At 33.1% G+C, this 19,928-nt stretch overlaps 1 protein-coding gene across 3 annotated transcripts in view; it reads right to left on the bottom strand.

The window, feature by feature from the left end:
- LOC123532215 (ligand-gated ion channel 4-like) overlaps positions 1-19,928 on the bottom strand; it is a 265,041-nt gene that overhangs the window by 163,377 nt on the left and 81,736 nt on the right. For all 3 annotated transcript variants that reach the window (XM_045313598.2, XM_045313597.2, XM_045313596.2), the window contains exon 2: positions 2,057-2,116. The gene's annotated coding sequence lies outside the window, so the exon portion shown is untranslated. The remainder of the gene's footprint in view (positions 1-2,056; positions 2,117-19,928) is intronic.

Raw genomic sequence — 19,928 nt, 5'->3', positions numbered from 1 at the left:
AACATACGATAAAGCCCGAAACGCGTGAAAATGTTCCGAAAGTAAATCGGATGAAATAGGCGCTCTATGTACGGAGTTTGATTATGCGTCTTGAAATCTGGATTTAATTTGATTTTTTTTTTGTTTACAGAACACAAAAACGATTCAAGGGATAACAATGCTATCTGATTTAGATATTAAAACGTTCGTTAATAATCAAAAACTTAAAAATACAGTAATAAGGATCATCAGATGTTGGAATATTTGAAAAGCTGCTAAAAGAAGCCGTTCCGGACGAAACCTAGAAATTGGTATCAGCCCTGACTGTCTGAATAGCTACCTCAGCAGTTTTTATTTAACGGTTAAGAAACAGAGAGAGAAGATTATGAATGGCAGCGGACGGGCGGTCAGCATCCAAAACATGTCTGCTCTATAATTCAGTTTTCGTCGGATCTTCACCAAACTTGCTGACATCTCGGCCATTTTCGATAACCAGCCAAATTGTACCAGGCACTCTTTGATTATAGTCCTTGAATTACTCGAAAAACGGGGATATTAACCTTGTCCGCTCTTTTAAGTCGAACAGTTTTCATCCGATCTTCACCAAACTTGCTGACAAAGTTTGTGGGCATAAAATCTCAGCCAAGTAAATGGCTGTTGTAGGGAGGTTGCACCATATATTTTTTTTAATGATGATACGCAGAAAAAACAACATTCAATGAATTACGTATATTACGTATGAAGTGAAATAAGTATAGAATAAAAAGGTTATTTAAGGTATAACATTGTTCTGTATAATATATATTTGCACTCATACCAAGCTGGGAAAAACTAGAAAAGGCAGGATTACAGTATTCAGTGAAACATTTTTAATTTAAACTATTATTATAGTAAGATAAAATAGCTATAACCTAATATTATTATGTACAACGCCATTGAAAATATCATTTACAAAAAAGGCGTTTAATCAAATTGTTCAGTTCAGTTTCAGTTTTGTGATTGCATATGTCGTGTTTTGTTATTTTCCTACATATCTGCGATGTGTCACATGTTTAATTGTAAAGCGCCTTTGAACGTATATTACATATGAAAAGGGCGCTCAACAAATCTGGTATAATAATAATAATCTTGTTAAAATATTACACAATGCAACAAATCCAAGACAGCAACATTGCAATTTGTCATTTTCTTTTCTGTGTCCTGACAAAATCAATCAAACTGATGCTTATCTCCACACGCTCAGTTTTATGACCATGTGACCAGTACAGACAGAAATCTGATCACTTGCTTGCCGTTTATCTATTTCTATTTTTTCATAATTAAGATAGTCTGAACGAATATTAATTTTCTATTATAAGCTCTCTTTCTATATCTTTACAAAAGGTATGAAAGAAAGCAAGACGAATATGTAAATGTAATTGTTTGGTATTCATTAGCTTCCCAGAATTGTGCTTAAGGATATGATATATCATACTTAAAGGTCTCCAAATTATAGTTGTACTGGTATTGTAAACAACGAAATTATTACATTGTATACTTCGAAAATTTGCGTTGTACTGTTCTATTTCGTAATCGGCTGGTGAAATGTGGTACAATTGAAACGATAACACCTACGAGATCAAAAGATGAAAGTTGCGAAGTCAAGACAGGATTGGAACTATATATATAACTATCAAGTTGCCGAGACAAATTCAACCCAGTACAGAGAGTTTTGTAACGCACTCTGCATTATTTCGTTTCAGATCATAAAACTATCAATTTAACACACCGATTTTTTACTGAAATTATTTTATATCTTTATTTTCAAGACTGTGAAATTATAAATAATTGTTTGGGACAAATTTTCGTAGATTTCGTTGAGTATGTGGTTCCGTCAATCCTTGCACTTAAACTAGTCTCATTCATATAATATTCGAAAGTTGAAATCCGCGAAGTCATATTCCCGCAAAGTAGCCGTGCTGACCATAACCGCAAATACCTTGCACATAAAATTAAGCAATACCACAGTACTTCTGTAAATTCACATATATCACTAAAATTACTTTTTTACAAGAGGAGAAACAGACATACAGCTTACCAAGTGTTGTAGTGATACGCTAGGACTTCTTTTAATTTATTATACTTCTGTACACCGGTACTGAAAAAGAAGATTTAAAATGCAAATATTAGTAAATATTGCCAAAAAATGGATGTGGGTAAACCTATATTTATCAAATGAAACAGTCTTTTATAAGACACACTAACAAAACCCTTTTGTTTGGAAATGCACTATATACTTTATTTGATTGCAACATGGCAAGTGTAAGAACAAATATCACGCAAAGAAAGTCTGGCTACACTTCTTTAGCCTATGCAATGTTTCGAGCACAACATTTATACAAGCATTTATTTTTAACTGTACACGAAATTAGTTTCACTGAATCAAAATATGGCTGGGTAACACTGATTCGCTTGTTTTATACTTCATTTATGCGGGCTATGCCAAGGTGCGGGCTTTCTTCAGAGATTACGGTATGTTACGTGTTTACATTTCTCAATTTTTATATTTGTCGTCTGCTGTGGAGTTGGAATCATTACGGGTCTACAAGGAGAAAAGAACATTTGACATTGTTGTTGCAATGTTTTACAACATCGAAATTAGACGATGCATGAATGATGATCAAAGAAACTTGTGATTGTAATGAGACATAACCGATATTATTATATCATTACACCTGTAAAATGGATTGAGAAAGACATATTGACGGATAGAAAGATAATAGTTGAAAGGTACGCCAAAAAGTTTTCATCACAGAGGAAATAAATCATTGGCTTGACAGATACATTTTGCAATCTGCTGAAACTCTGGCAATATCAAACTGAAACATCTTCTAATGTTTGTCGGAACTAAAGACGGTATGAACAAAAATCAAGTTAAGGGAGGTCAATTTTTTTATTTAGAATTTCTCATACATGTATTATACTTTAAAGAATCATTAAAGAGTCCCTTTTTCATAAAGGCATATTCTACTTGATTTTGATTATTTGCAACGTTTTGTATATGGACCCGTAATGACTATCGTCAATTTCCGTTAAATAGCGTGTTCTTCGTTTGTGATTTCGGCCTTACTTACAGAATTGAAGTCCAAGTCTGACCGTGGAAAAATGGCAAAGTAGGTTATGGAGAATACGTCATCGCATGGAAATTTCCGAGTGACAATGCGGGTTCATACGTCATCGCACGGAATTGCCGAGTGACAATGCGGATCCATACGTAATCGCACGGAAATTGCCGAGTGATAATGCGGGACCATACGTCGTCGCACGGAAATTGCCGAGTGACAATGCGGATCCATACGTAATCGCACGGAAATTGCCGAGTGACAATGCGGGTCCATACGTCATCGCACGGAAATTGCCGAGTGACAATGCGAATCCATACGTCATCGCACGGATATTGTCGAGTGACAATGCGGGTCCATACGTCATCGCACGGAAATTGCCGAGTGACAATGCGGGTTCATACTTAATCGCACGGAAATTGCGAGTGACTTAACAGTAATAGTGAAATGTTCAAGATATTCCATAGCGTTTCATATTCTTCAACACCAACAGTATATAGCTGGCATGAATATAAATTAGCGGCAAGGAAATTATTTCCTGAATTTATAACAGAACAATTCGCGTAGGAAGCATGAATAACTGCAAACATGTGAGCAAGTCTGTCCGCTGTTGCAATGAATTAGATAAAAAAAAATAAAATAAACTGTGGAAACAAGCCATGCTACTCCTAAAACAATACTGCGTACTGGGAATTGACGTGACAAAAGTTAGGAAATAAATTAAGCTTTGAGTGTTTAATTTACAAAAATCAAAGTAAGGACATGCTTTAGAGCCGCCAATGGATATCAGCTCAGTCGCAAAAACACTTTCGTTTCGAGGATTTCTAGAAACTGATTTTGCTTCACTTGAATACATTTTTAAGGATAGCCAAAGTTTAACCTGTTAAGATGATTTATTATTTGCATTAATATTATTCTAATAACGAGTAGCCAGCTGAGAAAACCCTAGCGGCTCGTCCAATATGGTTTTCCCAGCTGGATACGAGTCCAAATATATCTAGTATTGTACAGTTCAATGTTAAATAACCTTTTTATTCTATATCTATTTTATTTCAGTTTAAATTTAAATGATTCACTGAATATTGTATTTCTGTCTTCCTCATTTCAAGACGCATAATTTAACTCTGTACATAGAGCGCCTACTTCGCCCGATTTACATTCGGAACATCTTCACGCGATTTGGACTTTATTGTATGTTTAACATGGGACGCACGTGCGTCCAATAAGGTAATATATTGTACGGTCCAGTGTTGCAAATGAACGTTCACGATCGGATAGATAAAATAGATATAGAATAAAGGAAGTCATGTAGTACTCATTTAATCTGTTTTATTGTACTTTAACCAATTGGACTGTTATCTGCGCAAGATAGCAACACAAAAATACAAATCAGCTGTTACTTTGGGCAATCTTATGGATTATAGCAATTCATAATTCATTTCATATCTAACAGTTTGCCACAGTTGGCTATTGTTTTCAATTCAGCAGCAGGATGCAGTTATCACTGGAATTTTAATCAACAAAAATTTAGTCTAACGCATTCTAATCATCAATTTTAAAATGTAATTATAGTATTATTGTATATACTTAATAAACGGTTAACGGTATATCAGCAAAATACCATCGTCAGTACTTGAATATTTTGCGTGAACCTATGGGATGTTCATTTCAAAATATTGTAATAAAGGCATCCATTTCAAAACAAATCACATCAGATTTATTTCAAAGACTGGCATAACTTTCAATAGTTATGCTTCGAATGAATAAACTAGATAAAATTCATTTTCAAATTGATTAAACTGTCAACTTACGTTTCCTTTTCAAAGTTATTGACGAAAATATCACTCCCAGACATGTTATTATTCATATATTTTCCTATGGGTGGAATATATTTGCAAATCATAATTGTATAAAGACAGGAAATAAAAAGACATACGGCGGCAATCTCTATGCTTTGTGCGTGCGAGAATTTCAATATATTTCTACATGCGCTTAAAAGTTTATACGGGACTGTCTATGACAAAATAGTTATCTACAAAGTTATACATGGCAAGAAACGAATACAATGAAAGACATGATATTATCATTTGCCATTTCGTTACATTAAAACAAGTATATTGGTCATTTTGATATAACATATATCATACATAAAAATTCCCCAAATGCAACTTCCATTTTATGGTATATCTCTGTATCTTGAATGTTTGTGAGTATGCTTATCTTATTCTTATTTATGATATAAATATACTTCCAGGTTTCTTTTTTGTTTATATTAATTGCTTCGAATGCTATAGCTGAGAAAGCTGTAATGAAGTTTTTGACTCCGGCAATAAAAATGCTGCACTGAAATACACCTTGAACAGGAAATATGCAAAACACATATAACTGAAATGGAACGTTACCAACATTATTATCTCCTTAATACAGTAAAATATCAGAAACATTGGCGTGTTGTAAGGTAGTTTGTAAGTCATATTGCAGAGAATGGTCCATGCATATAAAATGTGGCACGCAACGAAGAGAATACAGAAAAAGGCACCTCACTTAAATGGACTATTACTGTAATTATTCTATCTAATGTTAAATATCCAAAGACTGGCATAATGATCTACTACAAGGAAATCGTATAATTTATGCAACGTATTTTGTATCAGACAGGAAATCTTTTGATAATATTTGCGTTTTCAAGAAGTTGAAATGTGCCTAGTAAGATATCAAACTGATGAGAATGGTCATTAATTTTCAGATATTTTGCCACATTAAACTATCAAAATATAAGTGATCAAATGAAATTTAAGAATGGAAGCAGTATTTAAAGCGATTGAAAGGTATTGACGCGTCTTAAAGTTATCTTTAAGAAGGGAAAAGGTATACTTAACTCCCGTCGTCTATTTACAATAGAAGTGAATTAGTTGCCTGAAAAAAAATCATTACCGTATAATATGTTTTATCATTTAATCTATATCTACAGTCTTTCCTACTGGTGTAAAACAGCCACATAATATTAATGACTAAAAGTCGTACTGACTTATAGGCGGAATAATTGACCTCTAGCAGTGACGTAAATTTATTCTGGTGTCATACAAATGTGACGTCTTGCACAATTTAAGACTTTAACCTTGAAAAATGTATCAAACGTTTTACCTTGTATAAACGTTTGTTTATAAAAGTAGCTGTCGAGATGTTGGATTGAATAACAAAAGATTACGTCAGATGGCTCTGTGTTTGTACTTGTCCAGGATGAGATTGGTGCCCCAACCTTAGGCGACTTTTTTGAAAGTGCTTTTATGGACAAGATGTTATATTTATCCGGTATAATAAAAGATAATTTATTAATTTAATTATGATAATAATGATAATTAAAATGTAACATGATGAAATTATTCCGTACGTCTTTGAAGTTATGCACAGAATACATATTTTAGTGGTATAAAAAGTATAACAAATTATATTGATAATAATATGTTTTGTTATTTGCCAATGTTCGGCGTGCCAACGTCTGTTTCAAGGAACATATTCAAATTATTCTATCTTGATAACAAGGACGTGTTATGACAGAATACTCTATTTCTAAACATTATATTTGCTAGCCAAACTGAATATTTATTTGGCGATAATGTAAAAACATAAGCACATGCTTCGTCTTGATAAAATAACACTTTCTAACCAACTTATTACGAGAAATAAAAGTACAATTACATATAAGTTCGAATGAATTAGATGGTGCATTAAATATGATATTTGTGCGCCGAAATTAATCTTCTTTAATGATATATTGTCTGATGCAATAGAAATAAAATCAAATCATCGTGACAAACGGTACAATTTATTACATTATACAAATCTATTTATATATAAAAAGATGTTTTACTATATAATGTACATTTAAGCTTGTCAGGTGTGACAGTCATGGAGACGAGGTTCAAAACTGTTTTTGTATAGATACTTCAAATGATATCATATTCATACACTGCCTGTATTATTCAGTATTCAATATTCATTTTTCTCCTTTACCATAAGAACCAATTATTAAGTTTTAACTGTAGCTTTAAACCAGTCAAGTTTAATGGCTTGAAAATATATCAACGACAAAGAACCGTTTTCCTGATGGATTAAAATTGAAATACGCGTGGGAAGCATAGATAACTGCAAATTGTTCAACAATAGTCTCCCTAGTGGCACATAATGGGTGATATCGGTCAGTTAATATATTTTCATTTAAAACTTTGAAAGCAAGAGTGTGCTTCTCTCCGTTATATTGCGATTGGGGAATTGCCGTGACAAAAATGTCTAGTACTTACTTCTAGCTTGGGGTGTTTAATTTTACAATGTAAAAAGAAAGACATGTTTTACATTCACCAAAGGACAAAACTGGATGTCAGAGAATAATAACTTTTCAAGATTTCCAAGGCAGTTATTGAATTACAGTCATTGAATGACATTATCTGTTCTTCGCATGTAACTGCCAGTTCCCGTTTATTTCAACGTTATTCTAATATTATAAACTTTGTTTCATATATATTAAGACAGTAATGTGTGTAGAATGAAGCGTTTTATGGAATCTGTACAGCAGCTGATTGTAATACAAAATAGCTCACATATCTTCACGGCCTTTGCTGTCCACAGTTTAAGTTATTAACACTTGACTTAAATTGTATCAATGTGATCAAGGACTAAACAAACGAAGTTCTTATTTACCACTCATACAATCAATCATAATGTATTCTAAATAAAGACTCAAATTCCATTTTTTTTGGAACTGTTCCCAACACACCACTGTAACAAATTGTAAGATATCAAATCTCTCCGATCAATAATATTACTTACATTTACACATGTCTTAAAAACCTAGCTATGCCTACTTCCTACATTTTAACAAGTACGAAATGCCTTTTAGCATTCACAAGTGTTTAATCTTTAAAAATCAACTCTAAGCAAAATCAACCTGAAACGTTTTTAAATTGCATACGGATGGGAAGAGCATACCGCTGTGTTGTTAAAAAATAACACATCAAACCTATGAGCTGTCGGACAGTGGATGATGGCTGTAAATTCTTTTTGATAAAACTTGTGAACAAAAGTAGCTTAAACTGTATAAAGAAAATTATTGCCAAACCATTTAGTTAACTCAGACCTGCCATCTTCAGACGGATATGATCAAAAACTGTAAAACACTGCTTAAATTTTAAAACCATTTAAGAATGGTTCAAATAAAATTCTCATCTTTAAGTAAAATTATATAAAAGATTTTCAACACTGTATGTTCAACAACATAATAATGATAAAGTCATTGGTTAGTGTGGTTTTATCTTCGTTATTCATTGTGCCCATACAGAGAATATTAGTCCGCCCACTTTTGACCATATTTTAAGACAAATCAAGACCATTCGAATGAATTCGGTAGAAGATCACTCACGGCGTGTATCTGCGAAACTATGTTGAAATCTGGCAATTTATTCTAACGAAAAGATTTTAAAGTTTTTAGTTATGGTTGCTATGGAGTTGTGTATGGAAGAACTAGACTTACAAAAATTTAGAAGGAGAATTCTACCAGAAATTTAAATATACAACTGAAGTTTGATTGTTACTGGCTTGGTTGCTTAGGAGGAGATAATTTTTAAATAAATTATAGACAACGGAGATGGACATTCAATGATTCAATAAGCTCACCCTGTGCACGTACGATAAAAACTCAGATAATTATTTTTTACGAATGTGGTTTAAGTCATCACTTATTTTACAAGTAGGTGCTGATTTTATTGAATGTGGTTCTAATAAATTAGATACTGGTATAATTTATAAACTCCTAATACTATATTCTAAATTTACCACATTATATAAAAACAAAAGTCCAACAGAAAAAAACAACACAAAAAACAACACACTTAAGAACACAGCTACCCTGAAAGGCAACCATGATATTCTCAAACTTGGCTGAAATAAATTGTCTCCATATAAAAATATCAAAGTTATTTTGACTTAGATTATTATAAAGCTGGTTTTTTTTCACGAATGTGAAATTTCCACGTTAAAAACAAACAAGGACGAGTGCCTAACCGGAAAAAAACACATTTGGTAATGTATGCATGTGTACATTTTTTGTTTACAGAAAAAAATTATATTTTAAATGGTAATCTACAACATCTAACAAACAGATACAGAACTTAACGTCGTAATGAAATATTTTATCTAATTGTGAGATAATTTGCCGTTTAAGTGTCTAAGTGTCTCTAATGAAATAAACAGTCCCTGTGGCAAATGTTAGGTTATCCTTTAACAGATCTATAGAAGCTGTTTCTATAAGAATATTGAGAACATTACTGTTCCCAAATAAACTGAAGCGGTATGTTTTGATGTTATACTTTATGCACTGATAAATTGTAAAGATTACAGATGCGGAGAAACGGATTTTGTCTAAGATCACAGGTCTGGTTGTTTTAACATTATATTAGCGAGGGTAGAAGAAAATTGAAAAATAAAGTCATATGATTTTAGAGAACGTCAGTGTTGTGCTAATAGTTAACAAATTTTATAAATTCAAGACGTGAACAGAAGAATCAAACTTGCGCAGATATATCATAAGGGAATCATTGCAATATCTCTGAGACAGAAGATCAACAAGCTTCCTACTGCTTTCAAAATTTATGACAAGAGGGATGATTTTAATTTTAGTATTGTAAATTTTCCCCATTCGGATGGGGATGTACCTCAGGCTACATCTTATGAGGTATATATTTCACAATTAATTCGGTTTGCCAGAGCGTGTACTCATGTCAAGCATTTCAATGAACGTAATCAATATATTACAAGTAAACTTCTTCAGCAAGGCTACCGTTATGACAAATTGCGTAAATATTTTGCTAAATTTTACTATCGTAATTCTGATTTAGTTTTAAAATTCAATAGTAATCTAAAGACACTTCTGCGAGAAGGTATTTCTAAACCCGTTTTTATGGGGATGTGGTTTACAAACTTCGTAAGATCTTGGGTCATGGTAATTTTCCAAATGTATTTGTTAAAATTATAAAACGTTTTATTAAAAGAGGTTACGACCCAACTGTCTTGAGACATACCGCATGTTTAGTGTTCAACCCGTTTACAGTTGGACACTACGCTTCCCTCTTTAATTGTGTCTGACGGAAGAGGGGGAGGACTCTATGATAAGCAGTTTTTAAATCCTACCAGGACTGAACTGTTTTGATTTCTGTCTTCGGGCCTGTTTCGTCGGGCCCTTAAGGGTGTTTCTCTTGTTGCTCTGTCTTCTGAAAAGGCATTGAGTACATACGTTTTTGGTTCTAAAGGTTTGCTTTTTATATATTTATACACGAGCATTTTTGTGTTTTACATGCCATGCCTTTTTGTTTCCATTACGTGTGTTAGAGATTCACCTGGAGGGGATTACTTTTATTTACACTGTCCCGTGTCTTTGAAAAATGATGGGGGTAAGAGTGAGGTTTGGTGCGCACCATAAACCGGTTTAAGCTCCCTAGTGGTGTTTTAGTCACTGACCGTTCCAAGGCGGTGCCCTGTGTTCCTTTGTTTGTTCGTTTTGTCCTAATGTGTTGGCTTTGTGTGTATGCGCGTGTATGTGTATGTGTGTGTGTGCGTTTGTGGTGTACGCGTCTGCGTGCTGTGGGTTTCGTTTTGGGGAGGTTGCGTTTTTGGTACGTGGCATTCCCTGTTTGATATTTGTCTTTGTTTTTTTTTATTTACTCGGACATATTTTTCTCAAATGTTGCATATATATCGGAGGAGCGAGTTGAATTTCTCCCAGATGAATAACAGTTCTTTAGTACTGTCGAAACATACAGGAACGTAGACTAAATTTCAAAAAAAATAAAATCATTCCTCTTGTTGTTTTAAAAACATAATATGTATTTCACTTTTCATCGGAGGTGGCTCACTTGCCTGAAATAAACCATGACCATGTAATATGTGTTTTTACGGACCTGTAAAAATGGACTGTGTCCTCGGTCAATATCATTTTTACAGGTCCGTAAAAAACACATATTGACATCAACATAAGTCAGTAACTGTAATGATATTTGCTTCTTCACGTAGACCGACTACACCTATAAACAATAACGTACAAACAAGACCTATTATGTATTTCTAAACCGTTTAACAAAAATGATTCGTCAGCAACCGGACTGGAATTGCATAATTTCAAAGAGTATTCAAACTCTAGTATTTCTGTTACGTACAGTGATGAGAAAAATGAATTTTTGGAACTGCGGGTTAAATGCTTTAAGATTTTAATCCCGGTCCAGGCACTGGAAATTTCTGCTATATTTTGCCCGCCCGTGGGGGGGGGGGGGGGCGGGGGGTGGCGTCGGGCTGACCCAGGGGAATCTGACATTTCAAATATTTTTTTGTCTAAATCCCCACCCTAGAGACAACCTTTTTTGGTCTAAGTCCCCACCCTGGAGCCTGGTTGGCACATCAAATGCCCCAGGGGTAGAGGCCTTGAATTTAATGACCACCAACCACGTAAAAAGGTAGATTTAAATATCTAAGAGCTTATTCAATTCATTAAGGTGCTATGAGAAAAAAAGAAAAATTCAGTAAAAAGGTACACAATCATTATTTGGAAAATAGTGATTCCTGAGTAATATGCATTTTAAGTAAGGCAGGTATAGTCCCAATGAATATATATTTAGAATTTCAGTATAATAAAAAGGATAATATTCAAATGATTAAATTTAGAAAAAACTTAAACCTTATGAAATAGGTATTTTCAAGTACATAAGGGCATAATTCTGAAAATAATGCATATAATTTATGGTAGCGTTAGTCAAACTGAATATACACACCTAGGTTCAACTGAATATATTTGATTGTATAAGCTATAACTTTCCTAGAAAAAATCGGCTTTCGGTAAGTTTTGTTTTAAACACAATGGGTTTCCATTTTTTAAACATATGGCATGTTTTTTTATTTAAACAATTATTATAGATAATAAAAGAAATCGTCCTTTATATCATACTGGATGAAAGATCCATCAGAAAATTGTTTAGTTATGATTAATCCAGTCAAGCAGGGTTGATAAATTTGACACGGAAAGTGTCAAAGTTGTTTTCACACCTTCGGACATTCATGACCGATACCACTCTTGGTGGATAGTTACATTAACAAGGCAATATTTTGACACTTTTAAAAAAGCACAAGATGAAAGTTAATGCAAAAAATCTGGTCCGGACGATTACAGCCGATATCATGCTTGGACAAAAAAGTGGTCCGGCGATGGCCAGTCCGCGACGGCCTTGAAGAGAACTAGTTTTATAACCCCGAAGAAACATGTGAAGTTTCAATTCAATATCTGCATTAGTTTTGGAGATAGTAACTTGCATGTAAAACTTTAACTAGAATTTTCTAAGTCTAAAAGGGGGCATAATTTGCTCACAATGTCAGAGTTATGGGACTTGACCCAGTGAGGTTGGTTATTGACCTAGAAAAAGAAAAAAACATAAGTTTCAAAGCTATATGCCTTTAAATGATAGCTGTATGTTCTTGCATGCAAAAACTTAACCGAAGTGTGACGCCGACACCGACGCCAGGGTGAGTAGAATAGATAGACTATTCTTCGAATATTCGAGCTAAAAAGGGGTTTTAATCGCGAAAACAGATGACAAAACTGAAAACCGCTAGACTATGCATTATTAGTACAGTCTGGATATATGTGAAAAAAAATAGAGAATACAATCACTGTACTGGTATACCTTTGAATATTTTTCCTAATTCTGGGGCAATGGCTTCGTCCCATCTCACAGTTTTTTTCCGAAGAAAGTTTCGAAAAATCCTCCATCGTCTGCATTTTAAAAATACAACCCGAATAGTTGGCAGTGGCAAGAGAACCGGAATCGGTTCCCTAGACAGCGAACTTATTCGTCCGGAACCGGTTCTCTAGCCAAAGTACCGTGCATAGACTAGGGAACCGGAATTTCACTTCTATGCATAAAGCTGCCGAAATTCACTTTGTTTCTTTTGGTAAGTATTAAGCATGTATTATCCACTGGCACCAGAACAGAAAGAAAATGCCTGTACATGTTATACCTTACCCCTAGGTATTCTATATGAACCATGGTCATGAACGGGAAAATATACTAACCCGTTTCAATCGCGCATTTCATACCTAAAACACGCAGTTCGGTAAATGTGTACTTTGGATATCAAACAAGTGGTAATTTATCTTCCATTGTGTACCAGTCACATTTCTTCAATACATCTAAACTTAGAAAAACAACGCGTAGTTTATAGTTCTTTCAACGTTACACAAAAAACTTGCTTGAACTTCCCTGGTGAGGTTCCGTTCTAGATTACAAAACCATTCTGATTGACTGTTGTGAAAATGTTTGTCAATCGTCATTTTGCTACACGTGTTTGCTAAAATGTGAAACTGCAGCATAAATGTATAAAATGAATAAATAAACAGAACAGATGCAGACCAATGTACGTTTTCAAATTAAAGATCATATACAAAATGAATTTCATTCATCATTTCGAGTTTTAGTGTAAAATTGTGATTTTTTTTTTGAATTCTGATTTTGTATGTTTACATATCGCCAAACATGTGCACACTGCCGTGACCTCTAGACCGGATGTTCATTAGGGAAGGTCAAGTAAGTTTTTTCTGTAACGTTGACGAAAGCATAAAATATGTTGATAATCTCAGCAATATGGAATATTGTGACTTGTGCACGATGGTGCACGATGGAAGATAATTTATCGCTTGTTCATTATACTAGGTACCCATTCACCGAACTGCGCGTTTAAGTTGAGAAATGACGATTGAAACGGGTCAGTATATTTTCCCCTTCATGACCATGGTTCTTATAGAATACCTAGGGGTAAGGTATAACATGTACAGAGGCATTTTCTTTCTGTTCTGGGGCCAGTGGTATTATCTTAATGAATTTAACATTTCAATTTTCAGTAAGCAATGCCCTTTCATTTATTTGTGTTTACCATGTCTCCAAAAGTGTACTGTCCGCCATATTGGAATGATAAAATAAACTAGTACGAATGAATGCGGAAATCGTACGCATTGGAGCAAGCTTGAAATATAAAATTAAAACAATAAAAGAAACATTTAAAACAAATTAAGTAATTTCTGTTAATTAGTATACTGATCACATATCTCTGAACGCGAAATGCTGAGGTGTTAAAAACTGATCAAAGAATCCGCTTGAACATCTATAAACATGTAATGACACAAATACAAATCAATATTATTTTATATTGAAATGATCTTATCATAGTACATGTTGAAAGCAAATAACATTTAAGAACGGGAAAGTGAGTTTTCACTCATTTATTCGTACTGTTTTTGTCATTCCAATATGGCAGACAGTAAACGCAGATAAATGCAAGGGTACGGAAAATTAATTAAGATAACAATACGCATGACATTTACCAAGAAACAAAGTGGATTTTGGCAGCATTATTCAAAGAAATAAAATTCCGGCTCCCTAGCCTATGCACGCTATTTTAGTTAGAGAACCGGGATGGACGAATAAGTTCGCTGTTTAGGGAACCGATTCCAGTTCTCTAGCCACTGCCATTTCGCCATCGTCTTTTAGTCTTCAGACGAGGTTACTCCCCCTTTTATAATACGGTGTCGATATTCCCGAGTCCCGGGATGTAAACGGCGGCAAAAGTCTAATTCCCGGGACCCGTAGACAATATTGTTTGTCAAATTCCCGCATGTCGGAAATGGTCTTCTGTCTAAAGTCCAGTGTATGCCCGCCGCCACCCCCCGCCCACCTCCCCGCGGGCGGACAAAATATTGACAGGTGCAATACACCTGGTATAATAATAGTAATACAACGTTGTATTTTCAAAAAGTGCATAAATTATCAAAGATCAAAGAAATGTGTGAATAAAACTAGACTGTACTGTTTTAAGTATGTAATTATACCCGTACAATGCAAAGAGAAAGACATACTGACGGATGAAAAAATCTTGTTGAAAGGTATGCAAAATAGTTTGCAGTAGAGAGGAAATAAAACAACTGTTTTGATAGGTACATTTTGCATTCTGCAAAAACAAAAGTGCTGCAAATGTATCAAGCTAAAATATTTGCTAATCTACTTCTTGTGTTTAGACAAAACTAACGATACATTGACACTTACAGAAACATACATAGTCCTAAATCTGCTTGGAAAATATGTTTGAAATTTACACATTTTGGTATTTCTCAATATCCGATTTGACGAGGTCTGTGTCAAGGAATACATTCAAAATACCAAATTCAATTTCAACGAAGTACTAGAATGATAAATGACTATCTTTAGTTTTTTTGTAAATATCATAAAGTTTTAACTGAATGATTTATAAATGTATATATTCAAAAAGCTGATTTATTTTTATATGACCATGTTGCAATCTTTGTGCAGACAACAGTTTGAATTACACTCGATTGAAGGCAATTCTTTATTTAGATATATCATATCATCCTATCTTTAAATATTTTATTTTACGATGTTTCAGTATGACCTTACTAAACAATTCATGTCATATTTATAAATTCTGAACGACTGTTGCAAATATATAACTTAAAATATTATACATATATGTAGGAAAAGATGTAATCTATTTGCATATTATATTGGTACAATAGAGAAATTATAGGTTTTCTCCGGTAATTAATTTAAATGTATTATTTTTTACTGTATATTTTATGTTTTCGGCAGGAATTTCAAAATAGATTTCTACATGAAAAAATTCTGACAGCACACGCGACGACAACAAAATCATCTACTAAGTTAAAATCTTATCAGAGTGAGAGGAGTTTCCGCCTTTTAAAATATGACGAGCAAAACCGCGTCTGAACTGGCATTGAATCAAGCTATGTCTGACAACTGTCAACTACTTGACAAAATATTAAATATTATCAAAAACAAAAAAAAAGTATGTTCTAAATGCTTTTCCATGTAAAATCACTCACAAAAATTATGCAGAAAACACATTATTTTATGCAATCCTTGTACAATGAGGCTGATGTAATATGTGCATTTCTGTTCTATTTAGATACACTGATAGATTCTGTAAATCTGGTGACTTGAAATGTTACAGGTTAAAGGTGTGATGAAATGTTCCAAAATAACTTAATCACTCCGAGAAAAAAATGATAGAGCAAGTAAAATACACCATAATAACAGAATTAACAAAAAACTCATGTGAAGGATATGGGAAGATACAAACATTATTATCTTATTTTAACTGTAAAATACCATATTAATGACGTATTGTAAGTTATGCACTAGTTTGCATAACATAGAAAATCAATCAACTACTTGACAGGAATATTTGCGTTTGCAGGAAGCAAACACGTGGCAATGATATCAACTGATAAAATGATAAGAATACTCGATTATTCTTAATGCTTCGCTGAATAATGAAAATTTCATTTGTAAGTATTTATTAATAGATAGTCTAGCAATTATGTGAACCTCGAAAAACCCATCGGAAACAGAGACAGAAACATGCAAAACAATGAAGCCTTGGTTTGGTTTAAACAATATTTATTCAATAAAATTGCATTTGTTACAATATTACATATATCAACAGAGGACTGAGTAGGAAGCAAATATTTCAGTTTGTCAAATTGTAGGTAAAATAAATGTTCGTGCTTTAGTGACCGTTGACTTCAAAGTATTCCCCGCTTCACCACTATAGATTCAATCCACATTTTGAGATTAGAATTTCAACTAACAGACTCACACTTCAACAAAGTAATATCCAGAGGGTTTCAGATTATTTACCGTCCGTCCCCGTGTGACTTAAAAGCAAAGATATTAAACAGAATTTAAAGGAAGTTATTTAATACTCATTTAATCAGTTTTATTGTAGTTTAACCAATTTGAAAGTTTATTTAAAACTGTTGTCTGCGCAAGATAGCAACACAAAAATATCAATATGTATTTTATATCAGCTCTTACGTTGGGCAATTTTATGGATAATAGCGATTCATAATTCATTTCATATCTAAAAGTTTGCCACAATTGGCTACTGTCATCAATTCAGCAGCAGGATGCAGTTATTATCATTGGAATTTTAATCAACAAAAATTCACTCTAAAGCATTCTAATCAGAAATTTTAAAATGTAATAATATTATTGTTATATAAAATATACTTGATAAACGGTTAACAGAATATAAGCAAAATACCATCGTCAGTACTTAAATACATTGCTTGAACCTATAGGATGTTCATGTCAAAATGTTGTAATAATATCCATTTCAAAATAAATCACATCACATTTATTTCGAAGATTTGCATAACTTTCAATAGATATGCTTCAAATGAATAAGCTAGATAAATTTTATTTTAAAATTGATTAAACTGTCAACTTACCTTTTTCTTTTTAAAGTTATAGACGACAATATCACTCCCAGACCTGTTATTATTCATAAATTTTCTTATGGGTGGAACAGATTTGCAAATAATAAATGTATAAAGAGAGGAAACAAAATGAACTACTGCGGCAATCTCTATGCTTTGTACGTGCGAGAACTGCAAAATATATTTCTACATGCGGTTTAAAGTTAAAACGGGATTGTCTATGACAACATAGTTACCTACAAAGTTATACATGCCAAGAAATGAATACTGTCAAAGACATGAATTACCTTTCACCATTTCGTTATATTAAAACAAAGTATATTGGTCATTTTGATATAATATATATCATACATATAAATATCCCCCAACCAAACTTTCAATTTATGGTCTCTCTGTACCCTGAAGGTATGGACATATGCGTATTTTATTCTTATTTATGATATAAATACACTTCCAGGTTTTTCTTTTACTTATATTGATTGCTTTGAATGCTATAGCTGAGAAGGCTGTAATGAAGTTGTTGACTCCGGCAATAATAGTGCGGTACTGAAAAACACCTTGAGCACGAAATATGCAAAACAAATATGACTGAAATGGAACGTTACCAACATTATTATCTCCTTAAAGCAGTAAAATATCAGAAATATTGACGTGTTGTAAGGTAGTTTGTAAGTTAGTCTAAGCATTTTGAATTAAAGAGAATGGTCCACGCAGATAAAATTTGGCACGCAACGAAGAGAATACAGAAAGAAGCACCTCACTTAAATGGACTATCATAATATCCAAAATATCCAAAGACTGACATAATGATGTACTGCAAGGAAAGTATATAATTTATGCAACGTATTTTGCATCAAACTGGAAATCTTTCAATAATATTTGCGCTTCAGGAAGTTGAAATGTGCCTATGATATCAAAATGATTAGAATCATTAATTCCAGATGTTTTGCAAAAGATTATAAAAACTATGGGAGGAACGTATAAGTGATCAAATGAAATTTAAGAATGGAAGCAGTAAAGCGATTGAAAGATTTTGACACGATTCGAAGTTATCTTTAAGAAGGAAAAAAAAATATACTTAACGAGGCAACACTTTTAGCTATATAGCCAATCCTGACATCTATTAACAATAGTGGTGAATTAGTCGCTTGAAAATAATCATTACCGCATAAAATGTATTATCATATAACCTATATCTACAGTCTTTCCTACTGGTGTAAAACAGTCACATAATTAAAGAGTCTTACTGACTTTTAGGCGGAATAATTGACCGCTAACAGTGACGCAAAGGTATTCTTGTGTCATACAAATGTGACGTCTTACACAACTTAATACCTAAACACTGAAAAAAGTGACAAAACGCAATAGCCGTTTGATTGGAAAACAAAAGATTAAGTCAGATCGCTCTGTGTCTGTATTTTTACAGGATGAAATTCACGCCCCAATCCTAGGCGGATAGTTCCTTTGAAAGTGTTATCATGAACAAGATTTCATATTAATTCTGTATAATAAAGATAATGAATTAATATAATCATAATAATGATAATGATCAAAATGAGACATAATAAAAGTATATCGTACCTTTGGAGTTCTGAACGGAATACACATTTTAGTGGTATAAAAAGAAATATTTACTTTCGCCCTATTCTTTTCCATTGAACAAATAGATACAAAATTTAACGTCGTAATGAAATATTTTATCTAATTGAGAGATAGTTTGCCGTTGAAGTGTCTATAAAGTGTCTGTGGCACATGTTAGGTTATCATTTAACAGATCTATAGAGGATGTTTCTATAAGAGTATTGAGAATATTACTCTTAAGAAATAAGCTGAAACGGTATGTTTTGATGTTATACTTCATGCACTGGTACATTTTAAAGATTACAGATGCGGAGAAACGGATTTTGTCTAAGATCACTGGTTTGGTGATTTTAAAATGGTATTAGCGAGAGTAGTAGAACATAATTTATCATTAATTGAAAAAAAAATAAAGTCATATGATTATAGAAATGTCAATGTTGTACTTATAGTTTAGATATTTTACAAATGCAAGACGTGAACAGAAGAATAAAACTTGTGTCAGATAGATCATAAGGGAATCATTGCAATATCTCTGAGAAATGATATTAAGAAGCTTCCTGCTGCTTCATTTTCTCGGCTAAATATTTTTTTCCCAAATATTGCATGTATCGGAGGAGCGAACAAGTCTTAAATGTTGAATTCCTCTCAGATGAATAACAATTATTTAGTACTGTCAAAACATACTGGAACGTAGACTAAATTTCAAATAAAATAAATCATTCCTCTTGATATTTTGAAAACATGATATGTAGTGCACATTTCATCGGAGGTGGCTAACTTGCCTGAAATAAACCATGACCATGTAATATGTAATGCTATTTGCTTGTTCAGGTAGACCGGCTATATCTATAAACAATAACGTACCAACAAGACATATTATGCTTTGTTATTTAGGTATTTCTAAACCGTTTAACAAAAATGAC

The sequence above is a fragment of the Mercenaria mercenaria genome, chromosome 11, assembly GCF_021730395.1.
Source record: "Mercenaria mercenaria strain notata chromosome 11, MADL_Memer_1, whole genome shotgun sequence".
In the NCBI taxonomy this organism is placed as follows: Eukaryota; Metazoa; Mollusca; class Bivalvia; order Venerida; family Veneridae; genus Mercenaria; species Mercenaria mercenaria.
Note: the sequence above shows the minus strand (reverse complement) of the source record. Positions and strands in the feature narration are given on the sequence as shown.